This window comes from Geotrypetes seraphini, chromosome 1 (assembly GCF_902459505.1).
Source record: "Geotrypetes seraphini chromosome 1, aGeoSer1.1, whole genome shotgun sequence".
In the NCBI taxonomy this organism is placed as follows: domain Eukaryota; kingdom Metazoa; phylum Chordata; class Amphibia; order Gymnophiona; family Dermophiidae; genus Geotrypetes; species Geotrypetes seraphini.
Window position 1 is genome coordinate 148,976,101 of NC_047084.1, and position 18,250 is coordinate 148,994,350.

At 48.0% G+C, this 18,250-nt stretch overlaps 1 protein-coding gene across 7 annotated transcripts in view; it reads right to left on the reverse strand.

Annotated features, from left to right (window-relative positions):
• Window positions 1-18,250, reverse strand: part of INPP4B (inositol polyphosphate-4-phosphatase type II B) — an 812,760-nt gene that overhangs the window by 402,470 nt on the left and 392,040 nt on the right. The window lies entirely within an intron of this gene.

The following is an 18,250-nucleotide window of genomic DNA, read 5'->3' on the forward strand; positions in this document are numbered from 1 at the left end:
CGAAGGGGTGGAAGGGGACGTATACAGATGGGTTAAACACTGGTTGGCAGGCAGAAAGCAAAGGGTTGGAGTGAAGGGTCACTACTCGGACTGGAGGAGGGTCACGAGCGGTGTTCCGCAGGGGTCGGTGCTCGGACCGCTGCTGTTCAATGTATTTATAAATGACCTAGAAACAAGGACGAAGTGTGAAGTTATCAAATTTGCGGATGACACTAAACTCTGTAGCAGGGTTAAAACCGCGGAGGAATGTGAAGACCTACATTGGGACCTAAACAAACTAGAGGAGTGGGCAAACAAATGGCAGATGAACTTCAATGTAGAGAAATGCAAGGTCATGCATATAGGGGGGAAAAACCCCCGATGTTCAGCTACAAAATGGGGGGGGTTAGTACTAGGGGAAAGTAACCTTGAAAGTCATCATGCCGCTGTATTGTGCGTTGGTGCGCCCACACCTGGAGTACTGTGTCCAATATTGGTCACCGTACCTAAAGAAGGACATGGCAATACTTGAGAGGGTTCAGAGAAGGGCGACAAAAATGATAAAAGGTATGGAAAACCTTTCATACGCAGACAGGTTAGAAAGACTGGGGCTCTTCTCCCTGGAGAAGCGGAGACTCAGAGGACACATGATAGAGACATACAAGATCATGAAAGGCATAGAGAAGGTGGAGAGGGACAGATTCTTCAGCCTATTGGGATCCACAAGAACAAGGGGGCACTCGGAGAAATTGAAAGGGGACAGGTTTAGAACTAATGCTAGGAAGTTCTTTTTCACTCAGAGGGTGGTGGACACCTGGAATGCGCTCCCGGAGGTTGTGATAGGACAGAGTACACTGCCGAGTTTCAAAGAAGGATTGGATAAATTCCTGAAGGACAGGGGGATTGAGGGAAACAGATAGAGGTAGAGACAGGTTATGATAGGGCATAGATAGAAGGACAAGGGGGCTTAAATGATTTAAACAAGGATCACCTTACAGGTCATGGACCTGAAGGGCCGCCGCAGGAGCGGACTGCTGGGCGCGATGGACCTCTGGTCTGACCCAGCGGAGGCAACTTCTTATGTTCTTATGGAAAACCTTTCATACGCAGACAGGTTAGAAAGGCTGGGGCTCTTCTTCCTGGAGAAGTGGAGACTCAGAGGAGACATGATAGAGACTTACAAGATCATGAAGGACATAGAGAAGGTGGAGAGGGACAGATTCTTCAGCCTATTGGGAACCACAAGAACAAGGGGGCACTCGGAGAAATTGAAAGGGGACAGGTTTAGAACCAATGCTAGGAAGTTCTTTTTCACTCAGAGGGTGGTGGACACCTGGAATGCGCTTCCGGAGGTTGTGATAGGACAGAGTACATTACGGGGTTTTAAAGAAGGATTGGATAAATTCCTGAAGGATACGGGGATTGAGGGATACAGATAGAAGTAGGGTTAGGATTATGAAGGTTACTAGATAGAAAGGAAAAGGGGATTGAAGGGTTTTAGGCAAAGGATCACCTTAGAAGTCATGGACCTGATGGGCCGCCGCGGGAGCGGACCGCTGGGCGCGACGGATCTCTGGTCTGACTCAGCGGAGGCAACTTCTTATGTTCTTAATAGCGCATGCTAAAATTCCCCGCGCGCTAGCCGCTACCGCATCCTCTTGAGCAGGCGGTAGTTTTTTTGGCTAGCGCGCACTAAGCCAGTGCGTGCGCTAAAAATGCTAGTGCACCTTCGTAAAAAGGAGCCCTAAGTGGTTTACAGGCTAAAATAACAATCAGAGAATCAGTCGTACAAAGATAACTAGCAGACAAAACACAACGGGGGTGGGGTAGGACTGCCAAGCAGTGATTCATAGTCAGAAATCGTGGAGCAAAAGCTCACTTAAAGGGTTTTAAAGTTACGGATGGACCCATCAGCATGAAGATCAAGCGCATGGTCTAATTTCCAATTAGTAACCATCAATGGAATGTAACTATGTCAGACTGTATCTGAAGATTTATAACTTCAGTGATCAAAACAATTCATTAATGGTCTTACAGACAAGCTAATGTGCATAAATCTCCCACTATCACAGAAAAAACAAACACATTTTATATGGCATATTATTCAACACTAGTGTTTTAGTCCGTTACATTAACGGGTGCTAGAGTAGATGTCTGTCTGTTTTTTTGTTTTTTTTTATTTGTCTCTCTCCTTGGACGCTGTCTGTCTGTCATTCTTTCTGTCTGTGTCTCTCCCTGGCCCCCTGTCTGTCTATCTTTATTTCTAACTCAGTCATCTTCCCTCAATCCTGCATGTGGCCTCTTTTCTTTCTCCTCCCCACTTCCTTCCAACGGCTGCTTCCCCTGTACTCCACACTTCCATTCAGTGTCTGTCTCCCTCTTTCTACCCCTTCCATCTACTGTTCACCCTCTGTCTTGCCCCTTTCATTCACTGCCCTCTTTTCTCTTTCCATCCAGTGTCTGCCCTCTCTCTCTCTCTGTTCCATATGGCATCTCCTCCTTCCTTTCCCCCTTCCTTTTCCCTTGGTCTGGCATACCTTCCTCCTTCCATGCCCTGCCATCTCTTCTTCCCTCCAAGCCATTCTCTCCCCCTCTGCTCCCTTTCCTCTTTGAACTTCATCGGGCAGCAGCAGCAGCATTCACAATTCATTGCTGTTGCTGGCTTCAGGTCTTCCTCTCTGGCGGGTCCTGTCTTCATGAAAACAGGAAGTAGGCAGGACCCGCCAGAGAGGAAGGCCTGAAGCCGGCAACAGCAGCGAATTTTAAATGCTGCTGCTGCCCGAAGAAGCCAGGCCTTGAAGCACCCGAGGCAGACCGCTTCTCTCTCCTCCCAGCCCAACCCCTGCTGACTCTGCTATCTCTCCTTCCCATGCGACCCTCCCAGTGAGATGATCTTAATAACAAACCTCCCTCCAGCATTGGCAGCCGCAGCATGCTAAACAGGCTGCTTTGCAGCTTTCTCCTGCCATTGAGTCCCTCTGCTGCGTCACTGACGCGGCAGAGGGACTCAACAGCAGGAGAAAGTCTCGAAGCAGCCTGTTTAGCGTGCTGCACCTGCCAATGCTGGAGGGAGGTTTCTGCCGGTATGTGCAGGAGAAGCAGTATCGTTCTTAATAAATTGAACAGGTGCGTCTTCTTAGTCGGCCACAGTGCTCGAGTGTGGACCCGTTGTAAGCGCACATGCGCTCTCCTGCCTGCCACAGACATACGGAACACACAGGTAGGAGTGCGCTTGCGACGCTTAGGGTTTTATTATAAGAGATAGGGTTAATTACTTTTTTTTTTTTTCCCATTTTTGCCATGCACTGTATTCAGAAGTGGCCTAGTGGTTGGAGCAGCTGGCTCAGCACCCTGAGGTTGTGAGTTTGATTCCCCACTGCAGCTCCTTGTGACTCTGGGCAAGTCACTTAACACTTTATTGCCACAGGAAGAATGACAAGAACCAGAGTTACTGGATGTTAGGGTCCACCTTGGGGATTAGCGCCCAAGAAAAGGATCTGGGTATCATCGTTGACAATACGATGAAATCTTCCGCTCGGTGTGTGGCGGTAGCCAAGAAAGCAAACATGATGCTGGGAATTATTAAAAAAGGGATGGTTAACAAGACTAAGAATGTCATAATGCCCTGTATCGCTCCATGGTGCGACCTCATCTGGAGTATTGTGTTCAAATTTGGTCTCCTCATCTCAAGAAAGATATAGCGGCGCTAGAAAAGGTTCAAAGAAGAGCAACCAAGATGGTAAAGGGGATGAAACTCCTCTCGTATGAGGAAAGACTAAAACGGTTAGGGCTCTTCAGCTTGGAAAAGAGACGGCTGAGGGGAGATATGATTGAAGTCTACAAAATCCTGAGTGGAGTAGAACTGGTACAAGTGGATCGATTTTTAACTCCGTCAAAAATTACAAAGACTAGGGGACACTTGATGAAGTTACAGGGAAATACAGTGGTACCTTGGATTACGAGCATAATCCGTTCCAGGAGCATGCTCGTAATCCAAAATGCTCGTTTATCAAAGCGAGTTTCCCCATAGGAAATAATGGAAACTCGCTTTGATACCTCCACCCCACCCCCGAGCCAGCAGCGCTGCCCCCCCCCACGAGAACCGGCATTGCTCCCCCCAAAGGCCCCCCCGCGAACCGGCATCCTCCCACCCACGATCTGGCACCCCCAGCACAGGAGGCAGTTCTTCGGGCACCGGTAGGATATGCTGGTGCGGAGGCTACACTGAAGTAAGAAGAGGGTTCGGGTGGGTTGGGGGACCTCATTTCGCGGCGAGGGGGTGCCCGATGGCGGCAGGGGGGTGCCTGATGGCGGGGGGGGGGTGCCAGATCGCGGGGGAGGGGGAGGGTGCCAGTTAGCGGGGGGGGGGCGATCGCAAATCGAGGTGCACTCGGTTTCCGAGGCGCCGATTTTGCGAATGTTTTGCTCGTCTTGCAAAACACTCGCAAACCTGTGCACTCGTAAACCGAAGTACCACTGTACTTTTAAAACCAATAAGAGGACATTTTTTTTCACTCAGAGAATAAGCTCTGGAATGCATTGCCAGAGGATGTGGTAAGAGCGGATAGCATAGCTGGTTTTAAGAAAGATTAGGACAAGTTCCAGGAGGAAAAGTCCATTGCCTGTTATTGAGAAAGACATGGGGGAAGCCACTGCCTGCCCTGGATCAGTAGCATGGAATCTTGCTACTCTTTGGGTTTTGGCCAGGTACTAGGGATCTGGATTGGCCACCATGAGAACGGGCTACTGGGCTTGATGGACCCTGGTCTGACCCAGTAAGGCTATTCTTATGTATAAAATAAACACCTGTTTAAAATGTATAAACTGCTTTGATTGTGTAAACCAGTGTTTTTCAACCTTTTTTGGGCAAAGGCACACTTGTTTCATGAAAAAAATCACGAGGCACACCACCATTAGAAAATGTTAAAAAATTTAACTCTGTGCCTATATTGACTATATATAAAGTAATTCACTTGAGTGCCACCGCCGCCATCGGGAACAGGCTGGTGCCAAGTTCTCCCTGCTTCTCTTCCCCGCGGGGCCGACCAACTCTCGCCACCCGTCGTCAATTCTAACGTCGGAGAGGACGTTCTAGGCCAGCCAGGCAGCGATTGGCTGGCCCAGAACGTCCTCTCCGACGTCAGAATTGACGCGAGTGGCGAGAGTTGGCCGGCCCCACAGGGAAAAGCAGGGAGAACTTGGCGCCGGCCTGTTCCCGATGGCGGCGGTGGCACTCAAGTGGCTAAAAAGCCGCAGTTTGCTGGCCTAGGGACAACACTGGAGGGTGGCCAGCTGTGCACCCCCTTGGGACGTAAACCCGGGGTGGGGCAGACCGCCCCCCCCACCCTGGTATGCCACTATCTGTACCTCACTCCCTCCCTATGACCAAAAATTCTCCTTTCTTCTACTCCCCGTGTACACAACCATCTCTTTCCCTCCCTTCCTCTCTCCAAAGTCCATGCCTTCTGTGTCCAAACACTCATTCCCTCCTCCACCTCAGCATCTCTTTCCCTCCCTTCCTCTCTCCCAAGTCCATTTCTTCTGTGTCCAAAAACGCATTCCCTCCCCCACCTCAGCATCTCTTTCCCTCCCTTCCTCTCTCCCAAGTCCATGCCTTCTGTATCCAAAAACCCATTCCCTCCCCCACCTCAGCATCTCTTTCCCTCCCTTCCTCTCTCCCAAGTTCATGCCTTGTGTCCAAAACGCACTCCCTCCCCCCTTTTGTGTTCCGTGTTTGCCTCCCAGCCCATCTTTGCAACTTTCTCAGCAAAACGAAGCTCAAGCCGCGAGGCTTGTCTTCTGCTTCCTGCCTGCCCTGCCACGCACAAATAGCCGAACGGAAGTATTCTCCGACGTCAGCGCTGACGTCGGAGGGCAGGCTTTGCTTAAGCCCTCCCTCCGACGTCAGCGCTGACATTGGGGAACACTTGCGATCGGCTATATGTTAGCTGCAGGGCAGGCAGGAACAGAAGACGAGCCTCGCGGCTCGAGATGTATTGAACTCCGCGGGTCCCCCGTCCAGCTCTCTCCTGTCCACGTGGGGCGGACCGCCCCTCTCCCTAGACTGTGGCCTAGGACCCTGGGGGAGCCCGGGCCCCCTGTCAGCTCCGGGCCCCTGAATGCAGGACTGGTGGTACTGCCCTGATGGCGGCCCTGACCGTACGGCACACCAGGCAACATCTCGCGGCACACTAGTGTGCCGCGGAACAGCGGTTGAAAAACACTGGTGTAAACCACACAGAAGAAGCGGCATATCAAATCCCATCCCATTTACATTTATAACATAACATGTAGCTTTGGGATGACATAATGCAGTGGTCTCCAACCCTTTTCACGTAGAGGGTTGCCGGAACTTCTCGGCCTCGCTTCGCCGCAGACGGACTACGGGGGCCGTGACCTGGCCGCACGCAATCCTCTTTACTCAGAAAAGACCTGCACAACGAGGGAGGAACCGCTTGGCCTGAACACCGGACTCACCAGCCCGCAAGGGCACTCCCCGTTAGGGTCTGATGCGCCAAATCGATCGGTGGGGACGGTGAAGGGCGAGAAGAAAAGAGACCCTGTTTTGGAGTTGTTGGTTTGGTTTTTTTTTTCCCCCTCCCCCCCAATAAAGGGTTCTTCTCTCTCCTTCCCTGGCCGCCTTAAAAAAAAAAAAAAGAGCGAGAAGAGGTTGCTTGATTCCCCCCCCCCCACATACAAGAAAGCTCTGAAGTAAACCAAAAGATTTCAAGCTTACACATAATACTAATTTTGTAAACCGCCTTGACCTGTTTGTCCAGACTGGGTATTAAACATGAAAAATTAATACTAATATCGATTCTACAATACCTCAAGGGTATATTTTTTTTTTTTAAAACTCAATTTATTTTGGATTGTCAACAGTAACAAATTACATAAATGAGACACCTGAGTTAACAGATGTTTGGATTTCCCCGGATATGTCTGGGCATCCGGACGGGCTTTTCAAACCCAGCAACTTTGTCTGGGTTTTGAAAAGCTGGTGAGATCGGGGCCGGGGCGTATCTGCGAAAGCGCGGATGCACTCCAGTCCTGGCCCAAAGAGATGAGGTTTGTGGGGGGGGGGGCAGGGTTTGGGGGCGGGGCAGGAGGGTGGAACGGGGCGGAGTCGTGCATCCTCTTTTCCCAGATGAAAAATCTGTTAACCCTACACTTAAGAGATGGTTTGCAGTTCCCTATATCAAGTGGGCAAGACTGAAATGAATGCATTTGCAGGATTCGAAGAGCATTTTGAGGCCGCGATGGTGGAACTCAGGGGCCGCATGTTGGAGATCACTGATCTAATGCTTCGCTGCTTGTATTTTCCTTTTTTCTTTCCTTCAACTTTTAGAAATTCACCAAATGGATAAACACAACCTTATTGTTCAAGAGATCCACAGAGAATAACGCTGGGAAGGCAGTTTTTATTTAGCTATCTTGGTCGCTCTCCAGAGCATCATTTAGAGGGGATATTGACTGACAGACCCAAACCTACAAGCAATATCTTTCCCACAGTTTTATTGAGCTTCACCGGGTTTTGAAGCAATCTTTCCTCACCTGAGGCGTTTGGATTCTTTTCTGTAATAGCTTTAGAAGATAGACTGCCTTGGAAAGTAAAATCTCACAGTAAATGGAGATTACAACATAAAATCCCCATTTTTGTAAAAATGTTCCCTTTACTCAACGTCATTTTCATGTGTATCTAGACTCATACATGCATAAAAGACCAATTCTGACCAATGTAAAAGTGTACATAAGGATAAGCTTACTGGGTCAGACCAATGGTCCATCAAGCCCAGTAGCCCACGGTGGCCAATCCAGGTCCCTAGTACCTAGCCAAAACCCAAGGAATAGCAACATTCCAACATCTCAAAGAATAGCAAGATTCCAGAACCCCAATGAGAGCAACATTCCAGAGCTGAGATTGTGATGTCGCAATGCCTCAGAGCCAACCTCATCAGTGGTGTTACAATGGCTTGACTGTCCTTACTTGGCACACGTAAGAGGATAAGAACAGCCATACTGGGTCAGACCAATGGTCCATCATGCCCAGCAGCCTAGTCTCATGGTGGCCAACGCAGATCCCTAGTACCTGGCCAAAACCCAAAGAGTAGCAACATTCCATGCTACTGATCCAAGGCAAGCAGCGGCTTCCCCCATGTCTTTCTCAATAACAGACTATGGACTTTCCTCCAGGAACTTTTCCAAACCCTTCTTAAAACCAGCTACGCTATCCGCTATTTCTACAACCTTTGGCAATGCGTTCCAGAGCTTAACTATTCTCTGAGTGGAAAAATATTTCCTCCTATTGGTTTTTAAAAGTAACTTCATCGAGTGTCCCCTAGTCTTTGTAATTTCTGACGGAGTTAAAAACATCGATCGACTCTTACCCATTCTACTCCACTCAGAATTTTGTTTCAATCATATCATAATGACATGATGGTATACACTTTTCTGATAGGCTGGGCTGGAGTTCGGCAATTTTGAAATTGCAAGTTTTCAAGGTCTAGAGCAGTTTTCTTTAATTTTTTTACACCTATGGACCGGCGGAAATAAAAGAATTACCGTATTTTTCGCTCCATAGACGCACTTTTTCCCCCCCAAAAAGTGGGTGGAAATAAGGATGTGTCTTATGCAGCAAATGCCACGTGCCCCCACCCCCACACCTTGATGTAATCCTGGCGGTCCAGCGGTGCAATGGCAGCCTCCCCCATCTGCCGCAGAAGTGAAAGGCAGGCGTGAACCCCGAGCGAGCCTGCCTGGTCCTGCGCCGCCCCCCCAAATGGTGCTGTTGGTTCTTGCGAGACTCACGGGAGCTGATGGCACCATTCGGGTGGCGGCACAGGACCAGGCAGGCATGCTCGGGGCTCGTGCCTGCTTCTCACTGCCGCAACAGATGGGGACTTGGGCTGCCGTCCAGCAGGGGAGGCTGCCGATGCAGCGCTGGACCACCAGGATTGCATAAAGGTACTAGGGGGGAGGGTCCTGCAGAAAGGTACTGGGGAGGGAGGGGTTCTGCAGAAAGGTACCGGGGGGAGGGAAGTGGGGTTCTGCAGAAAAGTACCGGGGAAGGGGGCCCTCCCTCTGGAATTGCAGTAAATTTAATCACTAATTTAAATTTATAACAAATGTACAGCTGAGGCAAGAGGCCTTGTGCTGGACATGTAAATTGCTTTAAAAAAAATTATAAAAAGAGGAAATGGTATATAAACCCAAGATTTAGTTTAGTTTAGTTTAGTAAAGGTATTAGAGATGTGCATTTTCCAAAGCTGAGCAGGAAACAGACAGACTTCCCTGCCTGCCCTGTGCCCTGTCCCTACCTGCCTGCCAGTCACTAGGCACTGCCCTGTGCCCTGTTCCCGCCTGCCCTGTGCCCTGTCCTGGCCTACCACTAGACCACATGAGGGGGGCAGTGGACAGAGCCTGGCAGGGAGGGGGGACAGTGGACAGAGCCTGGCAAGGAGTATGGGGTTGGGTACAGATCCTGGCAGGGAGTATTTGGTTCAGAATAGTTTTTTCTCTTGTTTTCCTCCTCTAAATCTAGGGTGCGTCTTATGGTCAGGTGCATCTTATGGAGCAAAAAATACAGTATTTCGTGGACCGGCACCGATCCGCGGACCGGCGGTTGAAGAACACTGGTATATAGCATAACTCTTGTCATAGTACTGCTTTGTAGACTTAAATTTGAAAGTAATTATGAAGTTTATTACAACAAAAGCAACCAAATCTCCTCTTCTACAAAATCGCTTTCAATCTTCTTTAAACTCCCCCCCTCAGACACTGTTCTGCTTTACTGGAGTGTTTGTTTCTGTATTGCACAAACATAGCTTCTCCACTTTGGTAAGGTCTATTGCAGGGATGTCAAACTCAATCACATTAAGGGGCCAAAATCCAAAACACAGGCTAAGTCGTGGACCAGACCCCACCCATCTCCACCCCGGATCCCGCCCCTATAATAATACTAATTGTAACACCATTTTTTCTATTCATTTTTCATATACACACACAATATAATCTTATTAACAACACATAATGGTTAACCACAAAATTAAACTACACAAAGCACACTGTATGCTTCTCAACATTAATTCCTACCAGAACACAGATAACCCTATGCAAATATGTGACCACAAACTAAAAGTACTAATATATACAAACGAAACCCTAAGATTCAAGACTCTGCATGCAGTACAACCCCAGAGAAAAAGAAACAAATGCATTTCTTCCTGAACAGTGCAAAATATAGACAGCAGATGAAAATTCTCAAAATTAACACAATTGAATCATTAAATTCAAAAATAAAATCATTCCCCTACCTTTGTTGTTTCCCTCCCTCCATGCTGTGCCTTACCTTCTGGCCTGCTCTCGCCTGGCTATTTTACGCCGCCCCTGGTGTTCTCTTCTGGCCGGCTCCCTCTTCCTCACTGCCACAGTGCACAAAGCCGCAGCCTATTGCTCCTCACACATCCCATGACTCATCTGGAAGCCTTCCCTCTGACGTTCCAACGTCAGGCGTAGGACATATGTAGGAGCCGCTGCCCGTGGCTTTGTGCACTGCGGCAGTATATAGGAAGAGGAAGCCGGCCAGAAGATAACGCCGCATCGATCGAACCACGGGCCGGTGGTTGAAGAACACTGTCTTGGGCCTGATGCACGTGGACCGCCAGGAAATTTCTGCGGACTGGCAGTTGCAGAACACTAGTCCAGGGAGTAAAAGTAACCCTTCAGTAGAGGTAATGAAGGCAACTGTAGGATTATCAAGTCAATCACTACTACTACTATTTATTATTTCCATAGTGCTACCAGATGCATACAGTGCTGTACATTAAACACACAAGTGCTTAAGTTCTAAGTTATTAGACACACAGGACACAGAGTGTATCAATATATGGTGCTCACGAAGGGACAAACAAGGGATGAAGAAGTAGAGAGGCTACAGAGGGAATGAGAAACAGATATAGTGTATTACAAGTTGCAATCACCCTCTATTAGGCCTGTAGAAATCTCTTCCTTCTGGGACCTCTCCTCCCATGGGGACCTCTCTGAATGAATTCCAAACAGAAACAGATATACTGCCCTCTGCCTGAGTCCCACCCTTCTGAGTTAGGCAGGACCTGTTCTGGCCAATTAGTGGCACCTCCTGGAGGGTAGCCTGCCAGCTCAATGAACCAGCGCCCTCTACTGCCCATTGATATAATAGCATCGTTCGTGAGAGAGAATCCCTGGGGTGGGGTGATGCCAGTTCTCAATGGTGGGATGCACCAGTGGCCTCGGGGGGGGGGGGGGTCTTTTGGGATGTGATGGTGTGGGGTGGGGTGGAAGCGAGCAGCGCTGGTGGCCTTGTGGGGGAGGGGGGTCTGTTTTGGGGATGTGGAACCAATCAAGCGAGTTTCCCTTACTTCCTATGGGGAAACTCGCTTTGATATACGAGCACTTTGGTTTACGAGCATGCTTCTGGAATTAATTATGCTCGCAAACCAAGGTGGGAAAACAGCCCCGGTTTTTAAAGTGTGCTTCCTATAATTAACGTTGACTACTGGAGTTAACAAAGCTAAAAGGGGTTCAGAACAAATTACATAAAATAATCTTAACAGCCGCAGATTCCATGTTTGCAGGGCAGATTCCAAGTCTGCCGTGAGACGCCAGCAAGGAGAAGAGGCGCTGGCTGACTGCTTACAGGATGTGCCTCTCGAGGCAAGAGGCATGTCCCATGGGCTGCAACCGTCGCCAACGACTCTCCTCCTTGCCGGCACCTTCCAGGTCGCGGCCGGTGGGCCTCCGTGCGTGATGTCATCGCGTCGACATCCGTGCACTTCCAAGTGCTTTCCGGCCACAGCACAGAGTTTAGTGTGCCCCAATGCCGAAAAGTTTGCGAGACACTGCTATAGGGGATACGTCGCTCTTACCCACTCCTTTTACAAAACTGTAGCGCGGTTTTTTAGCTCCAGCCGCAGCGAAAACAGCTCCGACGCTCGGAGGAATTCTATGAGCATCAGAGCTGTTGCCACCGCGGCCGGCGCTAGAATCCGCCCTACGTTTATGTAAAAGGGAGGGTTAGTTTTCTTTCCACTTTCTCTCTGTGTGTGTTTGTAGATATATTTTCTTTTTTTATTAAGTTATATGTAGTCAAAATCTCACTGAAATAAAAAAAAAATTTTCAAATTATTTTTATATGCAGCATCTCTTTTGTTACAACACCTACATCACACCAAAGACAAGTAGAGAATACATTGCCAGTGATCCTTATAATTGCTCACCCGTCTTTTCTCTGCCTCTTTGCCTTATCCTTCAATACATCAAACAAATATTTACTTTTCTTTTAGCGTGACTGGCGAAGGAGTCCCTGGCTTGTACATTCTATAAATGAGGTGGCGAATCTCTTCGAGCTTAAAATCAAACAGTGGCTGAGCTCCTTTGAGAGGCAATATTTATTCCTGGTCAATCAGCACCTGCGTTATAATGCATTCACATCTTTACAGCTCCAATCCGGTACAATTACCGTATTTTCACGCATATAACGCGCGTGTTATACGCGTTTTTACCTACCGTGCATACCCCTCGCGCGTTATACGCGTGAGCGCGGTATACAAAAATTTTTTTACATAGTTCCCACCCCGCCCGACGCCCGATTCATCCCCCCCAGCAGGACCGCTCGCACCCCCACCCCGAACGACCGCTCACACGCGCTCCCACCCGCACCCGCATCCACGATCGGAGCAAGAGGGAGCCCAAGCCCTCTTGCCCGGCCGACTCCCCAACTCCCCGACAATATCGGGCCAGGAGGGAGCCCAAACCCTCCTGGCCACGGCGACCCCCTACCCCCACCCCGCACTACATTACGGGCAGGAGGGATCCCAGGCCCTCCTGCCCTCGACGCAAACCCCCCTCCCTCCAACGACCGTCCCCCCCCAAGAACCTCCGACCGCCCCCCCAGCCGACCCGCGACCCCCCTGGCAGACCCCCACGACACCCCCACCCCCCTTCCCCGTACCTTTGGTAGTTGGCCGGACAGACGGGAGCCAAACCCGCCTGTCCGGCAGGCAGCCAACGACGGAATGAGGCCGGATTGGCCCATCCGTCCCAAAGCTCCCCTTACTGGTGGGGCCTAAGGCGCGTGGGCCAATCAGAATAGGCCCTGGAGCCTTAGGTCCCACCTGGGGGCGCGGCCTGAGGCACATGGGCCCAACCCGACCGGGGCAGTGCACGGAAAGTCAGGGAGGGTGAACGGAGAGTCGGGACAACGCACGGAGAGTCGGGGCAGTGCACGGAAAGTCAGGGAGGGTGAACGGAGAGTCGGGACAGCGCACGGAGAGGCGGGGCAGTGCACGGAAAGTCAGGGAGGGTGAACGGATAGTCGGGACAGCGCACGGAGAGTCGGGGAGGGCGAAAGGAGAGTCGGGGTGGCCAGAGGAGAGTCGGGGCGGGCGAAAGGACAGTCGGGCTGCATGCGCGGTATACCCGTGAGCGCGGTATACAAAAGTTTTTGTACATAAAATCGTGGTTTCTGCGCGCTATACCCGTGTGCGCGTTTTACACGGGTGCGCGTTATCTGCGTGAAAATATGGTACACCATTTCAAATAGCTGCAGCATTTAATACATGTGACTATAGAGCGCGGTTTGTCAGGGCACGATAAGCCACAGAACCCAGAATGAGCATTTCAAATGCCCTGTCACCACAGACACTTCAGCGAGTTTGGAGGGCAATTCATCAGTGGGCGCTAAGCGATTTAGCGCATGCTAACCACGTTAGAACACGCTAAGCGCTAAGACACCCATAGGAATATAATAGGCATTTTAGGACTCCTTTTACTAAGGTGCGCTAGGGCTTTAACGCGTGGAATGGCGTGCGCTACATTGCCGCACGATCTAGCATTGAGCTGGCATTAGTTCCAGAAGCGTGGCGTGCGGTAATTTCCTGCGTGCGCTAAAAATGCTAGCGCACCTTAGTATTTAGCGTGCTCTAATCGTTAGGGCGAGCTAATTCGCTTAAGCCCAGATTCTCAAACTGGTGCCAATTTTCTAGGTGTGGGTAGGTGCCCATACCTCCATTAAAAACACCGTCCAAACGGCATTTTTAACTGACTTGAGGCACAAACCTAGAAAATCAGTGCCACAATTGCACCTATGTAGGTGCTTTAGGCCACTGAATGCCAAAACAGGCGTGCCCAATGCCAGAAGTAGTGCTAGGTTGCCTATGTCAGTGGTTCCCAACCCTGTCCTGGAGGACCACCAGGCCAATCGGGTTTTCAGGCTAGCCCTAATGAATATGCATGAGAGAGATTTGCATATAATGGAAGTGACAGGCATGCAAATCCACTCCATGCATATTCATTAGGGCTAGCCTGAAAACCCGATTGGCCTGGTGGTCCTTCAGGACAGGGTTGGGGACCACTGGCCTAAAGTCACTTGCGTAGGCGCGATTCTCACAAGAACATTGTGGGAAACTGGCCCCAACAATAAGAAAACATATAGCAAAAAAAAATTTTTTTTGCACAAATATATCGGAGAGATTATAGCACTGTTTTAATTATTGTGTGTGATTTTTGCACTTTAAGTTTGAACACGTGAGCACAAAGGGGATGTAACATGCTTGATTAACCCGTGTGGGTTCTACACAGCTTACAACTCTATTTTCAGGGCTTGTCCCATTATATCGAGTTGCATTAACTGAGGACCTTACTTCACATTTAAATTGATATTTATTATAATCCCTTCTTTTGGGATTTGGTACCAATCGCCCGATATATTTTGGCGGTTTATGAAGAATTTCTTAGATTTAAATACCTTGCTATCTATTCTTCTTTACGTTTTGGTTTTTGAATTTGTACAAGTATTTGGGGCTACGAGCAGTGGCAGAACAGTACTAAAAATGGGTCCTGCTATCAGAGGCGGCCCTTGGGGGATGCAGAGTGACATATGGTATTGCGCAAAGCTCACTGAAGAGCCTTGTTTGCTTACGTTGGCAAGGGATGAAAAGTGGGGTTATGTGTGATCAACGGCAGGCACAGCCTCACCTGACATTTACACAGTGGCGTACCAAGGGGGGGTTCGGGGGGGTGGTCCGCCCCGGCGACGGCACTCAGCGGCCTCAGCTCCCCCCCACCTCTGCGACGGCACTCAGCCACTGAGTGCCGTCGCCATTGCAGCCCAGGAATTTTCCGGACCTGGCCGGCTGTGCACCCTTCCTAAGGCTGCACCCGGGGCGGATCACCCCCCCACCCCCCCTTGGTACGCCACTGCATTTACAGCATGCTGACGCAAACTCGCATTACATTATATGAGTTTAATATTCCACGGTTTTCTACATAGTTCACCGACAAGAAGTTGAACCATCAATTATTCATGAATTACAATAATAATAATAAAAACCTCATAAAGGCAATTACAATTACAAAAATTGCAATAAATAAACCCACAGAATCCATTCTTTAAACGTCCTTACCAAAATCCTGGCTAAATAGTAAAGTTTTAAAAATTCTTCTACATATTGGATAAGACCTCTTTGCTCTAATAGAAGATGGCAAAGAGTTCCACACAGAAACAGTTTGATATCATAATGATAGTGTTGGCAATTTCATAGACACAGTTTTTCTTATTGAAGGAAAACATAATAATTATGAACTGTGCAAATTATAAGTATTGCGACTAGTTAATAGATGTATTAAATCAGTCATACAGAAACAAAGAAATAGGAAAGCACATAAAGGCCAAATGGCCCATCCAGTCGGCCCATCCACAGCATCCACTATCTCCTCCACCCCCAAAGAGATCCCACATGCTTGTCCCACACTTTCTTGAATTCAGACACAGTCTTCGTCTCCACCTCCTCCACTGGGAGACTATTCTACGTATCTCCCACCCTTTCTGTAAAAATGTATTTCCTTAGATTACACCTAAGCCTATAACCTCTTAACTTCATCCCATGTCCTCATCTGTATTTGTACCATGTAGGTATTTAAATGTCTCTCCAGAATACTAATAATAAAAAGAAAATATAAATTCAAAACTCATAAACAAATGTTATTAGCCAAGTGTTGGGGGTACCCCCTGAAAAATCATTTAAATTCAGTGGAGAAAAAAGCCTCAACTAATAATGATATGCAGACGTCAACACAATGAGTTTTTTGGCCGTTCTAATTCTGTATCAAAGGCAAAAAAAACTCCACAAAGTTTCAAAATGTAATTTTTCAAAATGGGAAAAATCCCACCACTGTGCACAGGGAACAAAGGAACAATCAGAATACGCAAGTTTGAATCCCGGCGGAAATGACGTCACGTAACTAGAAGTTTAAAACCAAGCGCCATTCTGAGCTAAGAAGTGAACGGAGCAGGAGAGAACGGGAGCTTCCCTGACACAGCCACTGGATGGCGAAACGAGAGCCTTGTTGGATTTAAACAGCCAGTTCTTTATCTTCATTCCAGTGTGAAGTTTGCTATAGCAGGAAGATTGTTTTGCTGGATGAAGCCTGTTATGCTGAATGGTTGACATCAACGAAGATAAGTGAACCGTGTCTCTTGTTCTTTTTCCTTTGTTCCCTGTGCAAAGTGATGGGATTTTTCCCATTTTGAAAAATTACGTTTTGAAACTTTGTGGAGTTTCTTGCCTGTGATACAGAATTAGAACGGCTAAAAAAACTCATTGGGTTGCCGTCTGCATATCATTATTAGTTGAAGCTTTTTCTCCATTGAATTTAAATGATTTTTTAGGGGGTACCCCCACCACTTGGCTAATAACATTTGTTTATGAATTTTGAATTTAAACGTCTCTATCATATTATCACTCCACCATCTTTCCTCTACCATAATGATATATCTTTAAGTCTGTCCCCATATGCCTTATGATGAAGACCACATACCATTTTAGTAGCCTTCCTCTGGACCGACTCCATCCTGTTTATATCTTTTTTGAAGGTGCAGACTCCAGAATTGTACTTTGTTGTTTTTTAAAATTTTTTTACTTGTTTTAAGACTTTCTATGAAATTTTTCAAGATGGCGCCGGGATAGGTAGTTGGAGAAAGTGCCTTCCTCCTTGTTTGTCTTAATTTGATTTTATTTCTAGTTTTTATAATAATAATAATAATAACTTTATTCTTGTATACCGCAATACCATGGAAGTTCAATGCGGTTAACAATAGAAGAGACTGTACATTTACAGCGATGATACATATTACAGTGTTGTTACATTTACAGAGATATTACATAAATAGCAGTAATAAAAAGGCATATACTAAAGAAGAGACTGTACGTATACAGCGATGTTACATGTTATAGCGGAGATACATTTACAGTGATGTTAAATGTGAGGCAATGAAAAGGCAGGGCAATTAGATAAAACAGAGATTGAGAAAGAGAGGCCATAGTGGCTTGGGAGGGGGGCGTAGTCAGAGGGAATGGAGGCATGTCGAGGTCAGGAGGGTGCAGGGAAGGAGGGAAGGCAGCGTTAGCGGAATTTGTCGAAGAGGTAGGTTTTTAGTGACTTCCTGAACAGGTGGTAGGGCGGGGAGTTGGAGATGAGGGCGGTAAGGCAATTGTTCCATTTGCCCGCTTGGAATGCTAGGGTTCTATCAATGAATCTCTTGTAGAGGCAGCCTTTTAGGGAGGGAAAGGTGAATAGGTGGGCGTTTCGTGTGCGAGAGGGGCCTGCTATTTCAAGGTGCTCAGACAAGTAGATTGGGGAAGATCCTGTTAGAGTTTTGAAACAGAGGCAGGCGAACTTAAAGATGATCCTTGCCTCTACTGGAAGCCAATAGAGTTTGGTGTAGTAGGGGCTAACATGGTCGTATTTTTTGAGATCATAGATGAGGCGGACGGCCGCATTTTGGACTGTTCTAAGACGTTTGATGGTATTTTTATAGGATCCCAGGTAAATAATGTTGCAGTAGTCTAATATGCTTAATACCAGAGATTGAACGAGTAGACGGAAGGCTTGGTGGTCGAAGTAGCGTTTGATGGTGCGCAGTTTCCAGAGGGTACAGAAACATTTTTTCACCTGGGCACTGGTATGGTCATCGAAGGTTAGGGTGCGGTCCAGGATGACTCCAAGGATTTTTATGGTGGGTAAGATAGGGTAATCTAGCCCATTCAATCTGAGGGAAGTGTTTGTTAATTTGTGGTTGGGACTCGCTAGGAAGATTTTGGTTTTTTCAGAGTTCAATTTTAATTTGAGTTTTGAGGTCCACAGTTCTAACTTGGTGAGGATAGATGCGATGAGTTTTTCCGTTTCTAGAGTGAGTGAGGTAATGGGAACAATGATGGTGATGTCATCTGCATAT